This window comes from Lepidochelys kempii, chromosome 4 (genome assembly GCF_965140285.1).
Source record: "Lepidochelys kempii isolate rLepKem1 chromosome 4, rLepKem1.hap1, whole genome shotgun sequence".
In the NCBI taxonomy this organism is placed as follows: Eukaryota; Metazoa; Chordata; order Testudines; family Cheloniidae; genus Lepidochelys; species Lepidochelys kempii.
Window position 1 is genome coordinate 62495585 of NC_136383.1, and position 15383 is coordinate 62510967.

The following is a 15383-nucleotide window of genomic DNA, read 5'->3' on the forward strand; positions in this document are numbered from 1 at the left end:
ATTGTTTCCTGTAGTCAGGTTGAACTAGATACCTCACTGAGTCCTTACAGATATGTAGTCCACTACAAATATTGCCTATTTAAATGGAGTGGGTCTATTGTTGTAAAAGTGGCTAATAGGTAAACATCAGATTTAATGCTGAAGTGCTATTTGAAAGGGAAAGGTGAGTCCTTACAGAAGGGGTTAACCACTACAGATTATGCTGAGTGGGATTGAAATAGGCATTGCAGAAGTAGTCCACTGAAGGGCATCAACAATAATTATAATGATGAAGACATCAAGATGTGGACATGTGTCAACTAAGTAACTGTGATCTTATTGGCTATAATCCTTGTCTTTCCTTTCCTTCAGAGTGTTCTTACTCTTGCTCATCTTGACATGTCTAAAATTAGATTGTAAGCTCTTCAAGGCAGGGCACCTGTCTGTGTTCTGTAAAGCATCCAACATAGTTTTTGGAGGCAGCAGATACAGCAATAAGGGGGGAATTTTGACAATCATTAGCATATTTTCTCAGATTGATACAATGGATAATTGCACTAGAGTGCTGTGGGGAGTGGGGTCCTCTGACGTCACAAATCTCTCCCTTCTGTAAAAGACGCAGATGCAGAAACTTACTCTTAGTGTAACTCCACTGAAATCCATAAAGTTACACCAGAATGAATTTGGCTTAGAGATTCCAAGCCAAGGATAGTGCTGATTGACATATGAATCATGGGGTTATGTATTAAACTGACAAATATGAATATACAGACAACAATTTTAATATGTATGAAGAGTTACAATATATATTACACATTCTTGGAGCAATTTCAGAAACTTTAGTCTGGCTACAAACTGGATTTGAATACGGAGCTGTATGTTGGGAGTTCTAAAACAGTGGCTCTCAGCCAGAGGTACACGTAAGCCTGGGGGTACACAGAGGTCTTCTGCGGGTACATCTCATCTAGATAACTGCCTAGTTTTACAACAGGTTATTAAAAAGCACTAATGAAGTCAGAACAAACTAAAATGTCATACAGACAATGACTTGTTTATACTACTCTATGTACTATACACTGAAATGTAAGCAGAGCTAGTCCCCAGATGTAGCCACAAGGAAGTGCCTCAGCAGTGAGTAGAGTACAATATTTATATTCTAATGTATTTTATAATATGGTAAAATGAGAAAGTAAGCAATTTTCAGTGATAGTGTGCTGTGAGACTCTTGTATTTCTATATCTGATTTTGTAAGCAGATAGTTTTTAAGTGAGGTGAAACTTGTGGGTACACAGAACAAATCGTATTCCTGAAAGGGGTACAGTAGCCTGGACAGGTTGAGAGCCACTGCTCTAAGAGAACTGTAGCACATCTGTCAGGAGATGGAGCTGTGCTTTTGCCATCTATCATACCTGTTCAAACATGTACATGCTTGCAGATCAGCTAAATGCAGAACTTAATAGTATGTCTCTGGTCAAATTATTTCTCCCAAGAGAGAAATAAGGCTAGTTTTCATGCTGTTGGTTGAACAGTGGAAAGGCCACGGAACAAGTTATGCACCTCCATGATGTTCTGTTGTGAGCCAAACCTGGCACATTACATGAGAGAAGTCCTCTGAAGGACAGGTGTCTGACGATGTCCTCCAGCCATAGTGTTTTAGGTCTTCCAGGGGATCTTTTCCATCTTGCTTTCATTATGTCAAAGTTGAAGATGATTCTTGCGGGGAAATTGGAAGGCATCTGGAGGAGATGACTGTAACACCTTACAGAGCCTTGGGCAACCATTTGAGAGAACAGGACCTGGTCAGTTTAGAAGACAGAGTTCTTCATTCAACTTGAATTCATACCACTGGATGATTTTGATCCTGTGGAGATGCTTCATCTGAATGGTATCCAACTTCTTTTCAATCTTGACAGAGGGGGCATGATCACCAAAGCATTATATTTCCTCAGCTTTAAGCCATTCCTGAAACCACATTTTTCCATTCCCCATCATGACTTTGAGGGGGATAATAATGGCAAAGTAAATGGGGGGAAAAAGGCATGTCCAACTTGCATGCACCATTTCCATGCTTACATATTACCATATGCTTGTAAATTAGGCATGCAAATGAGCTCACTTTCTATGTGCATTTACATGTCTAAAATTCTAAAAATCTGGCTCTTGATGTTGATTTCTTTTTTATGTACATTATGCACTCATTACATCCACAAAAGGGGAAAATAGTCTAGTCTCTGCTGCTCGTGTTCTCTCTTTTTTTGGCCGATGAACACACAAAATAGAGTGGCATGTTCAGATTGCAATTTTAATTTAATGTTGATGAAAAGCTGAGTATCCAACTTTAACTTAACACATTTTGTCACCCTTTCAACAGCATTAACTTTGCCAATACTTATACAATCCTTGTCCATCTGGTTATCCTTATCCAAAAAAACAAAACCTGTTTTCCTACTGAACCAATCTGGATGTGTCATATGCCATTTGAAAACTCATTATTTGTATAGATGTCAGAAGCAGAGCTATGGTAATTAGCTTTACTTTAAAATTTTGCCATTTACAGCACTAATTCTCTTTCAAGATTGGCCTTCATTGTAGATAGTACTAGTGATTACTACTTTCAACGTTGTATAGACAATCCCAGTGTTTAAAACACACACACACACCCCTAGATGGATAAACAATTCATATTCACAAACCAATCCTCTCAAGTTAGAATTTTTAGACTTTGGACTAGGGACTGCCATTTATTATGTGTTGTACGCTGCCTAGCATAATGGGGCCCAACCTGGTTGTGACTTTGAGGTGCTAATGCAATGTAAATATTTAATTTACATCCCAACACTATGTTTGAAGAAAACTAAGGTTACCAAGTCAAGCATGCATAAGTGAGGGGGGTGGAGACACACCCTTTGCCAGTGGGCTTCACACTATGCCAAAGGAATAGTGAGACTTGGAAATAAGAGGTTCACTTCCAGATTCTGCGGGGAGTGTACTCTACTTATTACAGACCCTTTTGCTCCTACCCCGGCCCAGTCTCTCCCTGGCCCCTTGTCCCTGCCTCTGGTGCTGTGCTCCCTGGCTCCTATCCATTTTCCCCTCTCCCAAATCTTGCCCTTGTCCCATCCCTGCTCCTATCCTTATGGCTCCCTCCCCCCCCACACACACACACATTGTTCCTATCTGTCCCTGTCTTCTGTCCGCCTCTGCTCATGCCCAGTCTCTCCACTTACACTCCTAACTCTGTGCTTGCCCAAGGCTTATCCACTCCCTTTTCCTCGGGCTCCTGCCCCTGGCTCCCTGCCTTGTCTCTTTCACGTCCTTGTTCTTTCCATTCTGAAGCCCTCTCTGCATTCTAGCCAGGGGAGCATTGAGCACACAGGAAAGAGTCTCCCTGCTCTGAATTGCAGTACCCAGTAGCACCCAACAGATAGGAGGAGCAATTGCAGGGAAAGTTCACCTCAGTCCCTGCAGCCCTGGGCTGGAGTATGGCGAGTTGTTCTGTGCCAATGGCTCATGTGCAGTCTGGTTGGCATGTAGGAGCTGTGAGGGGATAGAGCATGCTCACGGCAGATGGAATCTCCAGATCATTTAGTTGCCAAACTGTAACAAGTTTCTAGTGAGTATTTTCCAAAAGGTTTATAACTTGGTCAAATTTTTGAGGCATATTTTCACAGGAACATCAAAGCACATCCTGAAAATCATCACTGCCCCTTGCCAAATTTCAGGTCCCTGCTCCAAAGCATGGAGCTGCTAGAGCTTCTCAGTAAAACTGTTAAGAATTCTTTTTAACATGGATAAAAATATTCTTCCCCTAAGGTCAGTCTGAGAAACATCAGAACTATTTTAGCTAAAGCTTAAAAACCAGTTTGAGACAGACATCTGGCATTGAAAATATCAACTTGAAAGGTTTGTTTGGCAAATTTATAAGAACTGAAAATAGGGCCTTATAATGGAAAGTATTTAGAATCCTTACCTGCGATAATAAAGATTGATTCTTTCTTTCTAAATTAAATAAATCTCACCTATTACTAAGACAAAGAAGGAAAGAATGAATATTATAGTAGTGTAACATTCCCATCCAGTCCATGCTGATGAGCATCCATCCCTTTGCTTTGACATCATAGAAAAGACTAAAATTTACAAAATTCAATCTACAAAATTATTTTCTCCCATTAACTATGAGCTCTGTGTCAGCTCAAAAGTTTCTCTCTCACCAACAAGTTGGTCCAATAAAAGATATTACCTCATCCACCTTGTGTTTCTAATATCCTGGGACCGACATGGCTACAACAACACTGCATACCAGAGACAAGGAGCAAAGATTTGAACTGTTCTATTTAATATTAGGTTGTGGATCAAGTTGTGCAATAAATCCAGCCCTGATTTAAGGCTGAAAGTCCAGCAGGAAATTCTTTGAAACATGTTGGAAACTGTCCAGAATGAAGGCAGAAGTGACAAAAAATGACATGTTGGAAATGCGGAGACGAGAACGCAAATCTCATATATATGCTATCGAGATGCCCCTTAAATTCTTTCTGGGAATAGAACAATAGGAATGTGGATGGGAAACCTAAGATATTCAAGAAATGGAAGTATGTTGGAAGAATCTGAACACTGCAAAATGGTGTACAGGAGCATGTGAGCTACCAAAAGTAGAGGGAAAAACACTTTCCTACTGAACAAGAGACTAGGTGATTTTTTTCTCAAGAGAATTAGGTATTTTATTTTTAGAAGTATATGAATAATATATTTCCCATTTTCATGGGACTTAAAAACTTGTTATGAGTGACTGTTTATCATTTTAGTAAGATTTTTTTATATACAGTACCATATTTTTCATTTGCAGCAGGGTATGTCAAAGCATTTGCCAATATTAATTGAACGTCAAAAACTCCCTGTGAAGGTAGTTAAATAATATTAATCTGTTTAACAAACAGGCCAGCTAGGGATTAGATAAAGCCAATGGTTTGTCTGTTTTTGGTAGAAAGTACTGGCATTTTCTGGTGACCCAATCAGTTTCTGCAGAACTGAAGGCATAATTCTATTGTTAAATTGGCATCTTCCTAGTCAACAGATTTACTCATATGTACTCTGTAGTGTCTGCTTGCTTCAGTGATTTAATATAAATTTTAACGATAATTTTTTTTGTTTTGGTTTGGTTTTTTTACACCAGCTAGCCCTGCAGAGTCAACACAGCTAATATGGAAGGAGCTGGTTTCTATTCCTTCACATGTGTTAGCAAACAATTTTGAGTATCACCTATCCCTGTGCAATCCTGTTGATGACCCTGCATATGCACAAGTGTTAATGAAGACTGAATTTAATTGCACAATGTTTATTACTGGCAATTAGAAAAATCATCTTTTCACTTAAAAACTGAGCACACTTGATTTGGAAATTAAAGGCCATTAATGTGGGATCCCATAATCCCATTTTTAGAGCCATTTTTCATGAAAGAAACTACAATTTTAACTTTGTTTTGGAGTCACCTTAAAAAAAATTCTTATGGCCTCTAAGGCTTTTGAAAGTTTTTATATATAATTAAAAAAAATGTATTAGAACTATCCAGTCTAAACAGCCCTATTTTTGCTACAGGCTTCTCTGGAATAATGTGTTAGGTTTCTCTCTTGTGATGTTACTAAGTTGCAACACTGAATTCACAATTCTCAATTGGAAAGGAAAGGGATGTTAAGTCAGATTATTTAAACTTTTTGTTTCGGTATTACAAATCTGTTCAACTCAAATTCCTAACAGGCAGTTAGCTCTTTCACAAAGAAGTTTTTTCCTAACACCTTTCCTTGAAAAGAGGGCTAAGCTGCAGCTCGGGATTCTGCCTATTTTGAGGGCCTTATTTTTACCCAGTCTGTAGGAAGTCAGCAATTGTAATTCCTCATATTTCTAAAATGAAGGGAAAACATAAGGAGGGGAAAAAACTCAGTTTTAGGTAGTTGAGAGGATCAGTAATGGACACAAAAAAATCCTCCTTTTCCATTCATGTTTTTAAAACTAGTTTAGGCCTCATAGTTGAAAAAGGAAATCTTCCAAATGTGAACCAATGCACTACTGTCAGCTAAAGGTAGAAACAAATGCCACTGAGAATTACATGGAGTGTATGCAGGCACAGTAACGCAGAGCTGCAAATTAACCCCATTCATCCTCAAGTAGGTGTTAACTCTGATGCCTAATATCTGCTGAAGTTAACAGTAGTGAAATAATATTGAAACATCCAACTATGCTGGGGATGTGGGCATAGCTGGTTTGAGTATCATCCCTGTTCTTCCAAGATGACCCTAAGGGCAACTGAGTCACAGAGAGGTTAAAGGAACTGTGCACTTGCAAACATTGTATGATATACATTACTGTTGTCGCCAAGCTCCTTGTTTGCTGGGGAGGGGGAACACATTTTTAAATCTTTTTTTACTTTCCAATTCTGGCTATAGTTGACAGCTTGTGGCTTAGAATAGTTTGGGCTGGACTGTGCCATTAAAGCACAGTCCTGCATGAGAGGTGGTGCAGAGCTGCTCTCCCACAGTGAGAGGTCCAGGAAGCATGGCGATTTGGGGAGACACAATGACTCCATGAGCTATTTAGCATGCTGAGGAAGCTCACTTCCTGCACCCTTTCAGGAGGATCCAATGTTCACACCCCTATTACTGGCCAGCTCAGTCAGCTGGTGTAAAGGGGGCTCTGCCTCTGCCCTATCCTCTCTGCAGTGGTGTGTACTGAAAGGAGGGCTAGCAAGAGCTGCAAGAGTGACTGGCCTCTGAATAAGGGAGCAGTTGCAAGGGGATAGAGGATGTTGGCACACTAATGCAAGGGCCAGCTACAATCTGGTAATTGTGTGTTGGAGTCACAATTAACTATTTCTTACACTAATGTTTAGCATTTAATTTAGAGGCCATGAGGAAGAGAAATCTTTTTGGTTAAAAATAATCAACTGGTGATCAGGAGCTGTGATCTATTTCTTGCTTTGCTATAGCCTTTCTGTGTGGCCATGGACAATTAATTTAAAATAAGGATGACATCCATGCAAGTGGGACTGAAGCTTAATATGTGTAAAGCACTTACAGATCTTCTCATGGAGAGTGCTATAGAAAAGAGAAATATTAATTTCCAATTTTGTTAGTAAAAACATCATTCTGTGGTTGCCTTCTTACTGTCATGTTTTCCAGTCTCAGTGGACTCTGCTGGCAGAGAGAGTTGGCCCTGTTCTGACAGTTACACAGCCAATCTGCCGCATGCAGCATGACAAGAGACAGGCACGCTCTACAGAATGTCTGATGTAGAAAATCCTGATGAAAGAGAAAGTGGAGTGTTATCGGCCTATTTCAGCAAGTTAGAGATTTTTGAGCTCTCAGTCTGTAAAGATGACATTTTATCATCTGACCCTTGCTGTAGAGATACATATGAATAAAACATGTTGCGCTGGAGAAGGTTGTATGGACAACACTTAGTACAGAGGAAGGATAAAACATAAGATTCAACGTGTGTATAAATCAAGCCTCTGCTTTTTTTTCTGACTACTCTATTGATTACAGCACAGCATGTGTAATTATGTAACATGCTAAATAAAATATCAATATTTAAGCATTGATGGGCTTCATTCTGACATTTGTGCTAATGTAAATTTGCAGTAACTCCACTGACCTTGACAGAATTTCACAAGGGTAAGAGCAGAATCAGTTTCTCTATGCCCTTTGCCAAGAGAATTAAAATCTGACAACAGTGTAACAGAAGCACTTTAAGTATAGTGTGGGCCTGGTACTAGAAAAATCTCTTGCAAGAAAGGCATAGAATTCAACCCCTTCAGCACTTGAGTGGCTGAGATAATAGCGTTCCTAGAAAGGCTTGTACACTTGCTGGAGCACTAGTAACCTGCAGCCCAGCTCAGATGCTGTTCCTGGCCTATTTTCATCCTTAAATGGGAAAGGGGGGGGGGGGGAACAAGCCAGTCTTCCTCTCTAAGCCCCGCTTTCCCTGGACACTTGAACACTACAATGAGGCAACTCTCCCTACAACAACTCCTCTCCATTGCCAACCATCTCAGTTGTGCATCAGGGCCCAAAAGTGCCTTGAGTCCCCGATAAACCTATGAATAGCTGAGAGGTGGTGTGAAGACTTCAGTGCCTGCTCTTCAGGCTAGCCCTAGCCCACTCATGGCCCTACTAGCAGGACATCTGAGATGGGAAGGCAAAACATGACAGAGGAGAAAAGAGGGTACAGACTGAAGAGCAGGGGGAGAAAAGATGGGAGGAAAAACTAGCAGAAGGTAAAGTGAGGAAGGAGAAGATGGGAGGGGAAGGACAGAGCAGACCAAAGTCTAGAAAGCAAAGAAAAGGGCAACGATGTGAGGGGTGTGAAACAGGACTGTTGGATGCTTTATTTCTTGACCTCAGTCATACAAAATGAGCCATTGTTCCAAGAGGTCAGATCTCTGTCACCTGACAGGGATCAATAGCCACTGAGTCCAAGGGTTACTGTTACAGAGGGGAGTAAGACTTATGGTGAAACTTAGAATAGGGAAATTAATAAATAAAGAGCAACTGGAATTAATTTTATGGAGTAGAAATATAGTATAGAGAGTGAAGACTGCAAAGAGGACATGGAGAAACTTCTTTCCCTTATGCCTGGCTTTTACTGTAATAAGGGAATACCCTATTTTTTCATTCTGAAAAGGTGGAGGAGGCTCAGGAGAGAGAGAAGCAGGCTACAGCTGCTAACACCCTCCTTCACCCATGAAGGCCTGGTCCATATACAAAGTTATATCAGCTTAACCAAAGTGATTTCTAAAGCAAGCTAGTTTAATTAATGCTTCTTTGAGTATAGACTCTCTTACCTCAGTTTAACCCTAGCTTTACACGAGCAAGCTAAACCACTTTTTAAACCACTGTAAGTGTGTCCACACAGAGGTTTGCATCAAAGTAACTGACCCAGTTTAATTAAACCAGTGCATGTCTGTGTGTAGGAAATCCCCATGTCTGTTACCTTGAGAGTCTGGTGGTCATACCACTCCCACTTCTTCAGGTTGCAAGGAGAAGGTCTCTAAAGTAATTTAAAGGAAGCAATATGGCAAGCTGAGCTCTAGAAACTACAGAAGGAAAGCAGGGCGAGATCATCCCTGAAACTCCCGGCCAGTGGCATTCGCTGTGAAAGGCTGAAAAGCTAAGGCTTCAAGGATTGGGGGGGGGGAAGGGTCTAAGGCATGAGAAGAGGCCTACCTGGGCCAAGTAATTACAATGTCGGTCTGAAATATTTAAGTTACAAAACTTGCTTACAATGTAGTCATTTGCTCTTTCCAAGTAGGCAAATATTATGTCTTGTGGGAAATTATGAGGAGGACTCCCCTTACAAAATCACAAAGTTGATCACTAATAATATGAAGTAAATATCTTTCAAATATTGCCAGCAACATCTGTGCTAGTTTAACTACTGGTTCATGTTTCAGTCCTTTATGGAATATACTCATTTCAAGAGAGCAAAGAGTATGTCACCACATCCATAATGAAGATTGAACTTGTGGGATTTTCTGTGTGTGCTGCAGCTCAATTCCTTTCAGGCTTCTAACAACACCCTCCTACTTTTACTTTTTGCTTCATCTTAAGTTTCCAAAAGTCTGGAAGCCTATACGTGTATATGATCTTACACTTATAATATTTAGTTTTGGTGGAATGAAAGCAAGACCAGACTGTGATCTCATTTATATAACTGAAACTTCAGAGGAAAGCCACTTAATTCAATAAAGTTACTCTGAATTTACATCAGTGTAAACAAGATCAGGAGCTGAACTTTTACAAGTGACATAAATCTGAGAAGCATATAAGAAATTTGCCGCCTTCTCCAGAACAAAAATTAACTCTCTGGAAATTCATGGTAAAATGAAAGGTTTACATATTGTTCACATTTTTAGATATCTTAAGAAATAATACACAGTAATGTTGAAGTTTCGATTCAAAGAATCCAATAGAAGACTATAGTAATTGGTGATCAAGTCAGTCTGATTAGGCGTGTCCATGCAGTGCTAAGAGATACAGGGCTTTGTGACACTTTTGTAAGTATTCACATATTGAAACAGATTTACATGAATATATAGGACAAAGATGTACCATTTCTACTAGCAAATGCTGTTTTTTCTGATTGATAAGGGGGGGGGGGGAGAGATGTGAATTTGTCCACAAATAAATTTCACCATTTTTGCCAAGTCTCCTGCACCCCAAGGAAAATAAAGGTGTGTGTGTGTGGGGGGGGCTTTATGTAATGAAACAAATGAAATCTACCATACAGCAAAATCATGAATATATGACAAGGGGAAATTTTCCATTTTATGCAAATCACATTTCCACAAGGGAAAAAGTGACTTGTAACCATAAAAGAAAAAATTGAAGGCAAGAATAGAACAGAAGTGTTCTGCTTTTCTTTTTGCCAGGGTGAAGAGTATTTCTAACTTCACGGGTACCATACCCAGTATGCTGAGCAAGTGCACTTCCTACAACTTTTGAAACACTTCCTCCTTGTCTTCTGTGTGCCTCATCATTCTATACTCCTGCAGAAACATCTTCACTGGCCACCAAACAGAGGCAAATGTTAACACTTTCACTTCCTCTGAAAGCATCAGTTTCTTTCTTTCTATCATTTCCATGCAAACTGAACAATGACAGCTCTTGTCTAGCTGTGCCAGCGCTAGAAACATCCAACCATATGGGTGTCAAGTACGGCACACTTCACCCTAAATCACCTCACCCTTGTTGATGTTGAAACTATTCCTCCGATATCAACGGGGTCAGTGCCCACTGTAGTAAAGAATGTTCAGGTTTATTAGGAGTCAATGTTACTCTCTATTAAGGAGTATTGGATTCTGTACCCTTCACATAAGCAAGAGAACAAAGGCTGATAGGGTGATGTGGAGCGGAATTTGACACGTCAAACACAGCAAGATATTTTAGGGTAGACACAGCTTCTACGAATCACACAAACCAAGACTGACGTACAGATACAGATGTTTGCAGTGTTGGACCCAGAATATAAGAGAGAGAGAAGGTTGGTGAGGTAACATCTTTCATTGGACCAACTTCTATTGATGGAAGAGACAAGCTTTCAAGCTAAAAGGAGTTCCTCTTCTTACAGATATAGAGACAGTTTCCATAGCAATAGTATCTATGCCTTCTCAAAACATTCAAGGTACTAATATAGTTAGAAATGCATTTAGAAATACTTTACTCATACATGGATTGATTGTGCAAAGAGCTGAGCACTCCAGACATAATTAGAAAAGCATGTGCTTAAATTTAAACACAAGAGTAGTGGGAAAAATGGATTTACTCTAGAGCTATCAATTAATCACAGTTAATTCACATAATTAACTCAAAGCAAATTAACTATTAAATTAATGATTAATCACAGTTAATAATACCAATTTAAATGTATTATAAATATTTTGGATGTTTTACTACATTTTCCAATATATTGATTTAAACAATACAGAATACAAAGTCTACAGTGCTCACTTTATATTATTTTTATTACAAATATTTGCACTGTAAAAAATAGTATTTTTCAATTCACCTCCTATAAGTACTATAGTGCAATCTCTTTATTGTGAAAGTTCATTTACAAATGTAGAATTATTATTTTTTACATAACTGTACTCAAAACCAAAACAATGTAAAACTTTAGAGCCTACAAGTCCACTCAGTCCTACTTCTTGTTCAGTCAATCGCGAAGACAAACAAGTTTATTTACATTTACAGGAGATAATGTTGCCCACTTCTTATTTACGATATCACCTGAAAGTGAGAACAGGTGTTCGCGTGTCACTGTTGTAGCTGGCATTACAAGGTATTTATGTGCCAGATATGCTAAACATTCGTATGCCCCTTCATGCTTTGACTTGTAGATTGAACTATCTTTTGTTTCTTTTTTATGGTGCAAATATTTATAATAAAAAATACAAAGTGTAGAGTGCTCATTTTGTATTCTGTTGTAATTGAAATAAAAATATTTGAAAATGTAGAAAAACATCCAAAAATATGTATAATAAATTTAAATTGGTATTCCATTATTAACAGCGCAATAAAAAAATTTAATCGTGATTAATCACAGTTTTAAACCATTTGACAGCCCTAGTTTACTCACATGCTTAAAGTTAAGTGTGTTCTTACATGCTTTTCTGGATCTGGAAAAGAGTGCTCAGCCAGGGTTCAGATCTTGACGTGGCTCCTCATGTCCATATGCCATCCACATGTCCTATGCCTTCTGCTTGCTAAGCTGTATCCTCTTCCTGCTGCTGCTATTGCAGGCGCTCTGCCAACAACAGGGTGTGTCTATGCACAGCTCTTGGTTTTTCAGTCGCAGCAGTCAGGCTGTCTGCCATGCAGCTTTCCCTCTGCAACCTGCTGCCAGGTTGCTGTCTCTGGCCAGCTGCTTCTATTCACATAAACCTCTGACTTTCTCTCCCAAGCAGGTCAGGTCAAAATATTTTATCAAAATTGTTTTTGATGAAACAGGTTTTTTTGGATGAAAAGTTGACATTTTCCAAAGAAATTGGACAAAACAGGGGTAAGGGGGAGGGAAATTGTTCTCTTTAAAGATGTCGGTGGAATTATTTTTCCACAACTTACTCTACTCACAACTTAGATCCCCCTAAGAATCTTAAGGGTTACTACCCTTTCCTGTATGCTACATTAGTGAGACTGCTACTGTTTAAATGTTAGGCTAGACAATACAGAATTCTCCTTTGGCTACATCCTTCCCCCTCCATCTTATTTAGATTTCAGGGAAGACGCTGAGTAATGAGCTAGTGAGTTCCTTATGATATTCATGTATAATCTATTCCAGATATTGCAATATACATATATAATCTACTTCCCTTCATGGGCTGGAACCAAGACATCAGAGCTGATCACCCTTTAAACCCTTGAGAAACTTCAGATATGAATCCAAATTTGAATCAGAAATCTGCAACTCAGTCACTTTTCTCCAACTGAAATGCAGCCTTCCTGTTGTCATTTCTTCTACTTCCTGCTTGGATGAGTCAGGATTTTGGGTCTGCTTCTTATGATTGGAGACTTCACATTCTCTTCCAAATAATTTACTCTTTCAGAAAGAATTTCTGATATGATCTTGTATTGAGTAGTGTAATTCAGGAAGAGTCAGCAAAGGAGAGACAAAAATGGCTATAGCAATGATAGATAGTGGACTACACTTGCTATGAATGGAATTTGCATCATGCTATTGGAAAACTATATAAAAGTCACACAGATATTACCCTGAATAATACTGTGATATCAGTATTGTCAAGGATGAAAGTTGATCATTCTAGTTTACATTTCTAATAGTTTTGCCAGAAAAGTGGAACTGGAAGACACCAGTGAACGGGTCTGACCCTTTTCTAACCAACTATCCTAAATATAAAATGGATACTGCAAGAGATCTCAGAGAACACTTTGGGTTTGAAATAACTAGAGATAATCAAAGTATTGTCCTTGCACTGATGAATTTCACTGGGTTTTTTTTTCCACTTAGAAATGCCTGCATTAACCTTGTATTGATTATAAGACTAGGGAGTCAGTGGTATTACAGGGTCAGCAGTGAAGCTATATGCAAAAGATCCAATTGTAACAATTATATCTCTGAATATTTTATGCAGTTCCGATAAAATTTGTTCATGCTTTAAAGACCTGCAGCATACTAGATAAAATAACTTAATTATCTAATAGTGCATCCTTTTGTGAGACATTCCATTAGCTGATTGCACACATTTAATTGTGTTTAAACTCAGGTCACTTTGCCTTCCCATCCACCTTTCTCTGGTAAAAGTAAATACAGTATGTCCTTTATAGCAAGCCACGTATTAATCCCTATACAATCATTGTACACAAGGATTGCTTTCAAAAATCTTGATAATATGAATGTTTTATGAATGCATTAAAAGATGGACAAGCACTCTAAGTCTTCTTGAAAGATACTGCTTTGGCTGTCCTCCTACACTGAACTCTGAATGTTTCATTAGCTCCCAGCATTTGGAAAATGTAATGAAGAAGCTGTTTATTTTATAACCTGTCACCAGAATAAAGCAACCTCAACAGAATTCCAATGTATTAACCCAAATAAGCAATTCCAGATATGGCTTTGTACCTATGATTTATAGGACAACATAAGAAACTGTAGTCACTCAGGGCTAGTAGATGATCAACTGTCTGTGGCCACAAAAGGGAGTAAGAGTAACTAAGGCACTTCCTGACTCTGTTACTTGTCCTTCCTATACCATAGGCATACATAGGTGGTGGGAGAGGAGAGGAAAAAATGGGACAGAGAGTAGAGGAGAACCTTGGTTTGCCCCTCGCATGCCAGTGCTGTATCGGTGCAGAAAGCACTGTGCCAGGGTTAGGTACGGTGCAGTTTAGTTCCTCCCTGGAGCAGGCAAGCAAACTTGGAGACAGATTGCAACTCCGAGTCATAGTCTGATTCATAAGCTGCTCTCAGGGCAACATAACTAGACACTGCCACTTTTTCAGAATAGATCATAATGGGATAACCTAGCCCTCATTCTAATAGGACTAGTTTTATGATGCTGGGAGTCTCTGCAAGGTTATTCTTGGGAAAGAACTCTACAGATCTCCTCAATCTCTTTCTCCCCTTCATACTTTACCTAAAATTATCATTAATAATAATAAGAAATGCTTAGAAGGCACGGACTTGGCTCATGGTGTACCAATCAATGTGACAGACCCTATAAGCCAAGGTAAAATTAGGGACGGTCTGAAAAGTAGTAGGTAACCTGAAAAATAGGATTTTCTCTTGACAGTGGCATTTATGAGTCCCAAAGTCCTATTCGACATTGGTGAGGCCTCATCTGGAGTACTGTGTCCAGTTTTGGGCCCCACACTTCAAGAAGGATGTGGATAAATTGGAGAGAGTCCAGCGAAGGGCAACAAAAATGATTAGGGGACTGGAACACATGAGTTATGAGGAGAGGCTGAGGGAGCTGGGATTGTTTAGCCTGCAGAAGAGAAGAATGAGGGGGGATTTGATAGCTGCTTTCAACTACCTGAAAGGGGGTGCCAAAGAGGATGGCTCTAGACTGTTCTCAATGGTAGCAGATGACAGAACGAGGAGTAATGGTCTCAAGTTGCAGTGGGGGAGGTTTAGATTGGATATTAGGAAAAACTTTTTCACTAAGAGGGTGGTGAAACACTGGAATGCGTTACCTAGGGAGGTGGTAGAATCTCCTTCCTTAGAGGTTTTTAAGGTCAGGCTTGACAAAGCCCTGGCTGGGATGATTTAACTGGGAATTGGTCCTGCTTCGAGCAGGGGGTTGGACTAGATGACCTTCTGGAGTCCCTTCCAACCCTGATATTCTATGATTCTATGAGTTCTCCCTAAATTCTAACATTTATTTTGGTTCTATTTAC

At 39.4% G+C, this 15383-nt stretch overlaps 1 protein-coding gene across 2 annotated transcripts in view; it reads right to left on the minus strand.

Annotated features, from left to right (window-relative positions):
• The window catches only part of SPMIP2 (sperm microtubule inner protein 2), a 66641-nt gene that overhangs the window by 26490 nt on the left and 24768 nt on the right, over nucleotides 1–15383 (minus strand). The window lies entirely within an intron of this gene.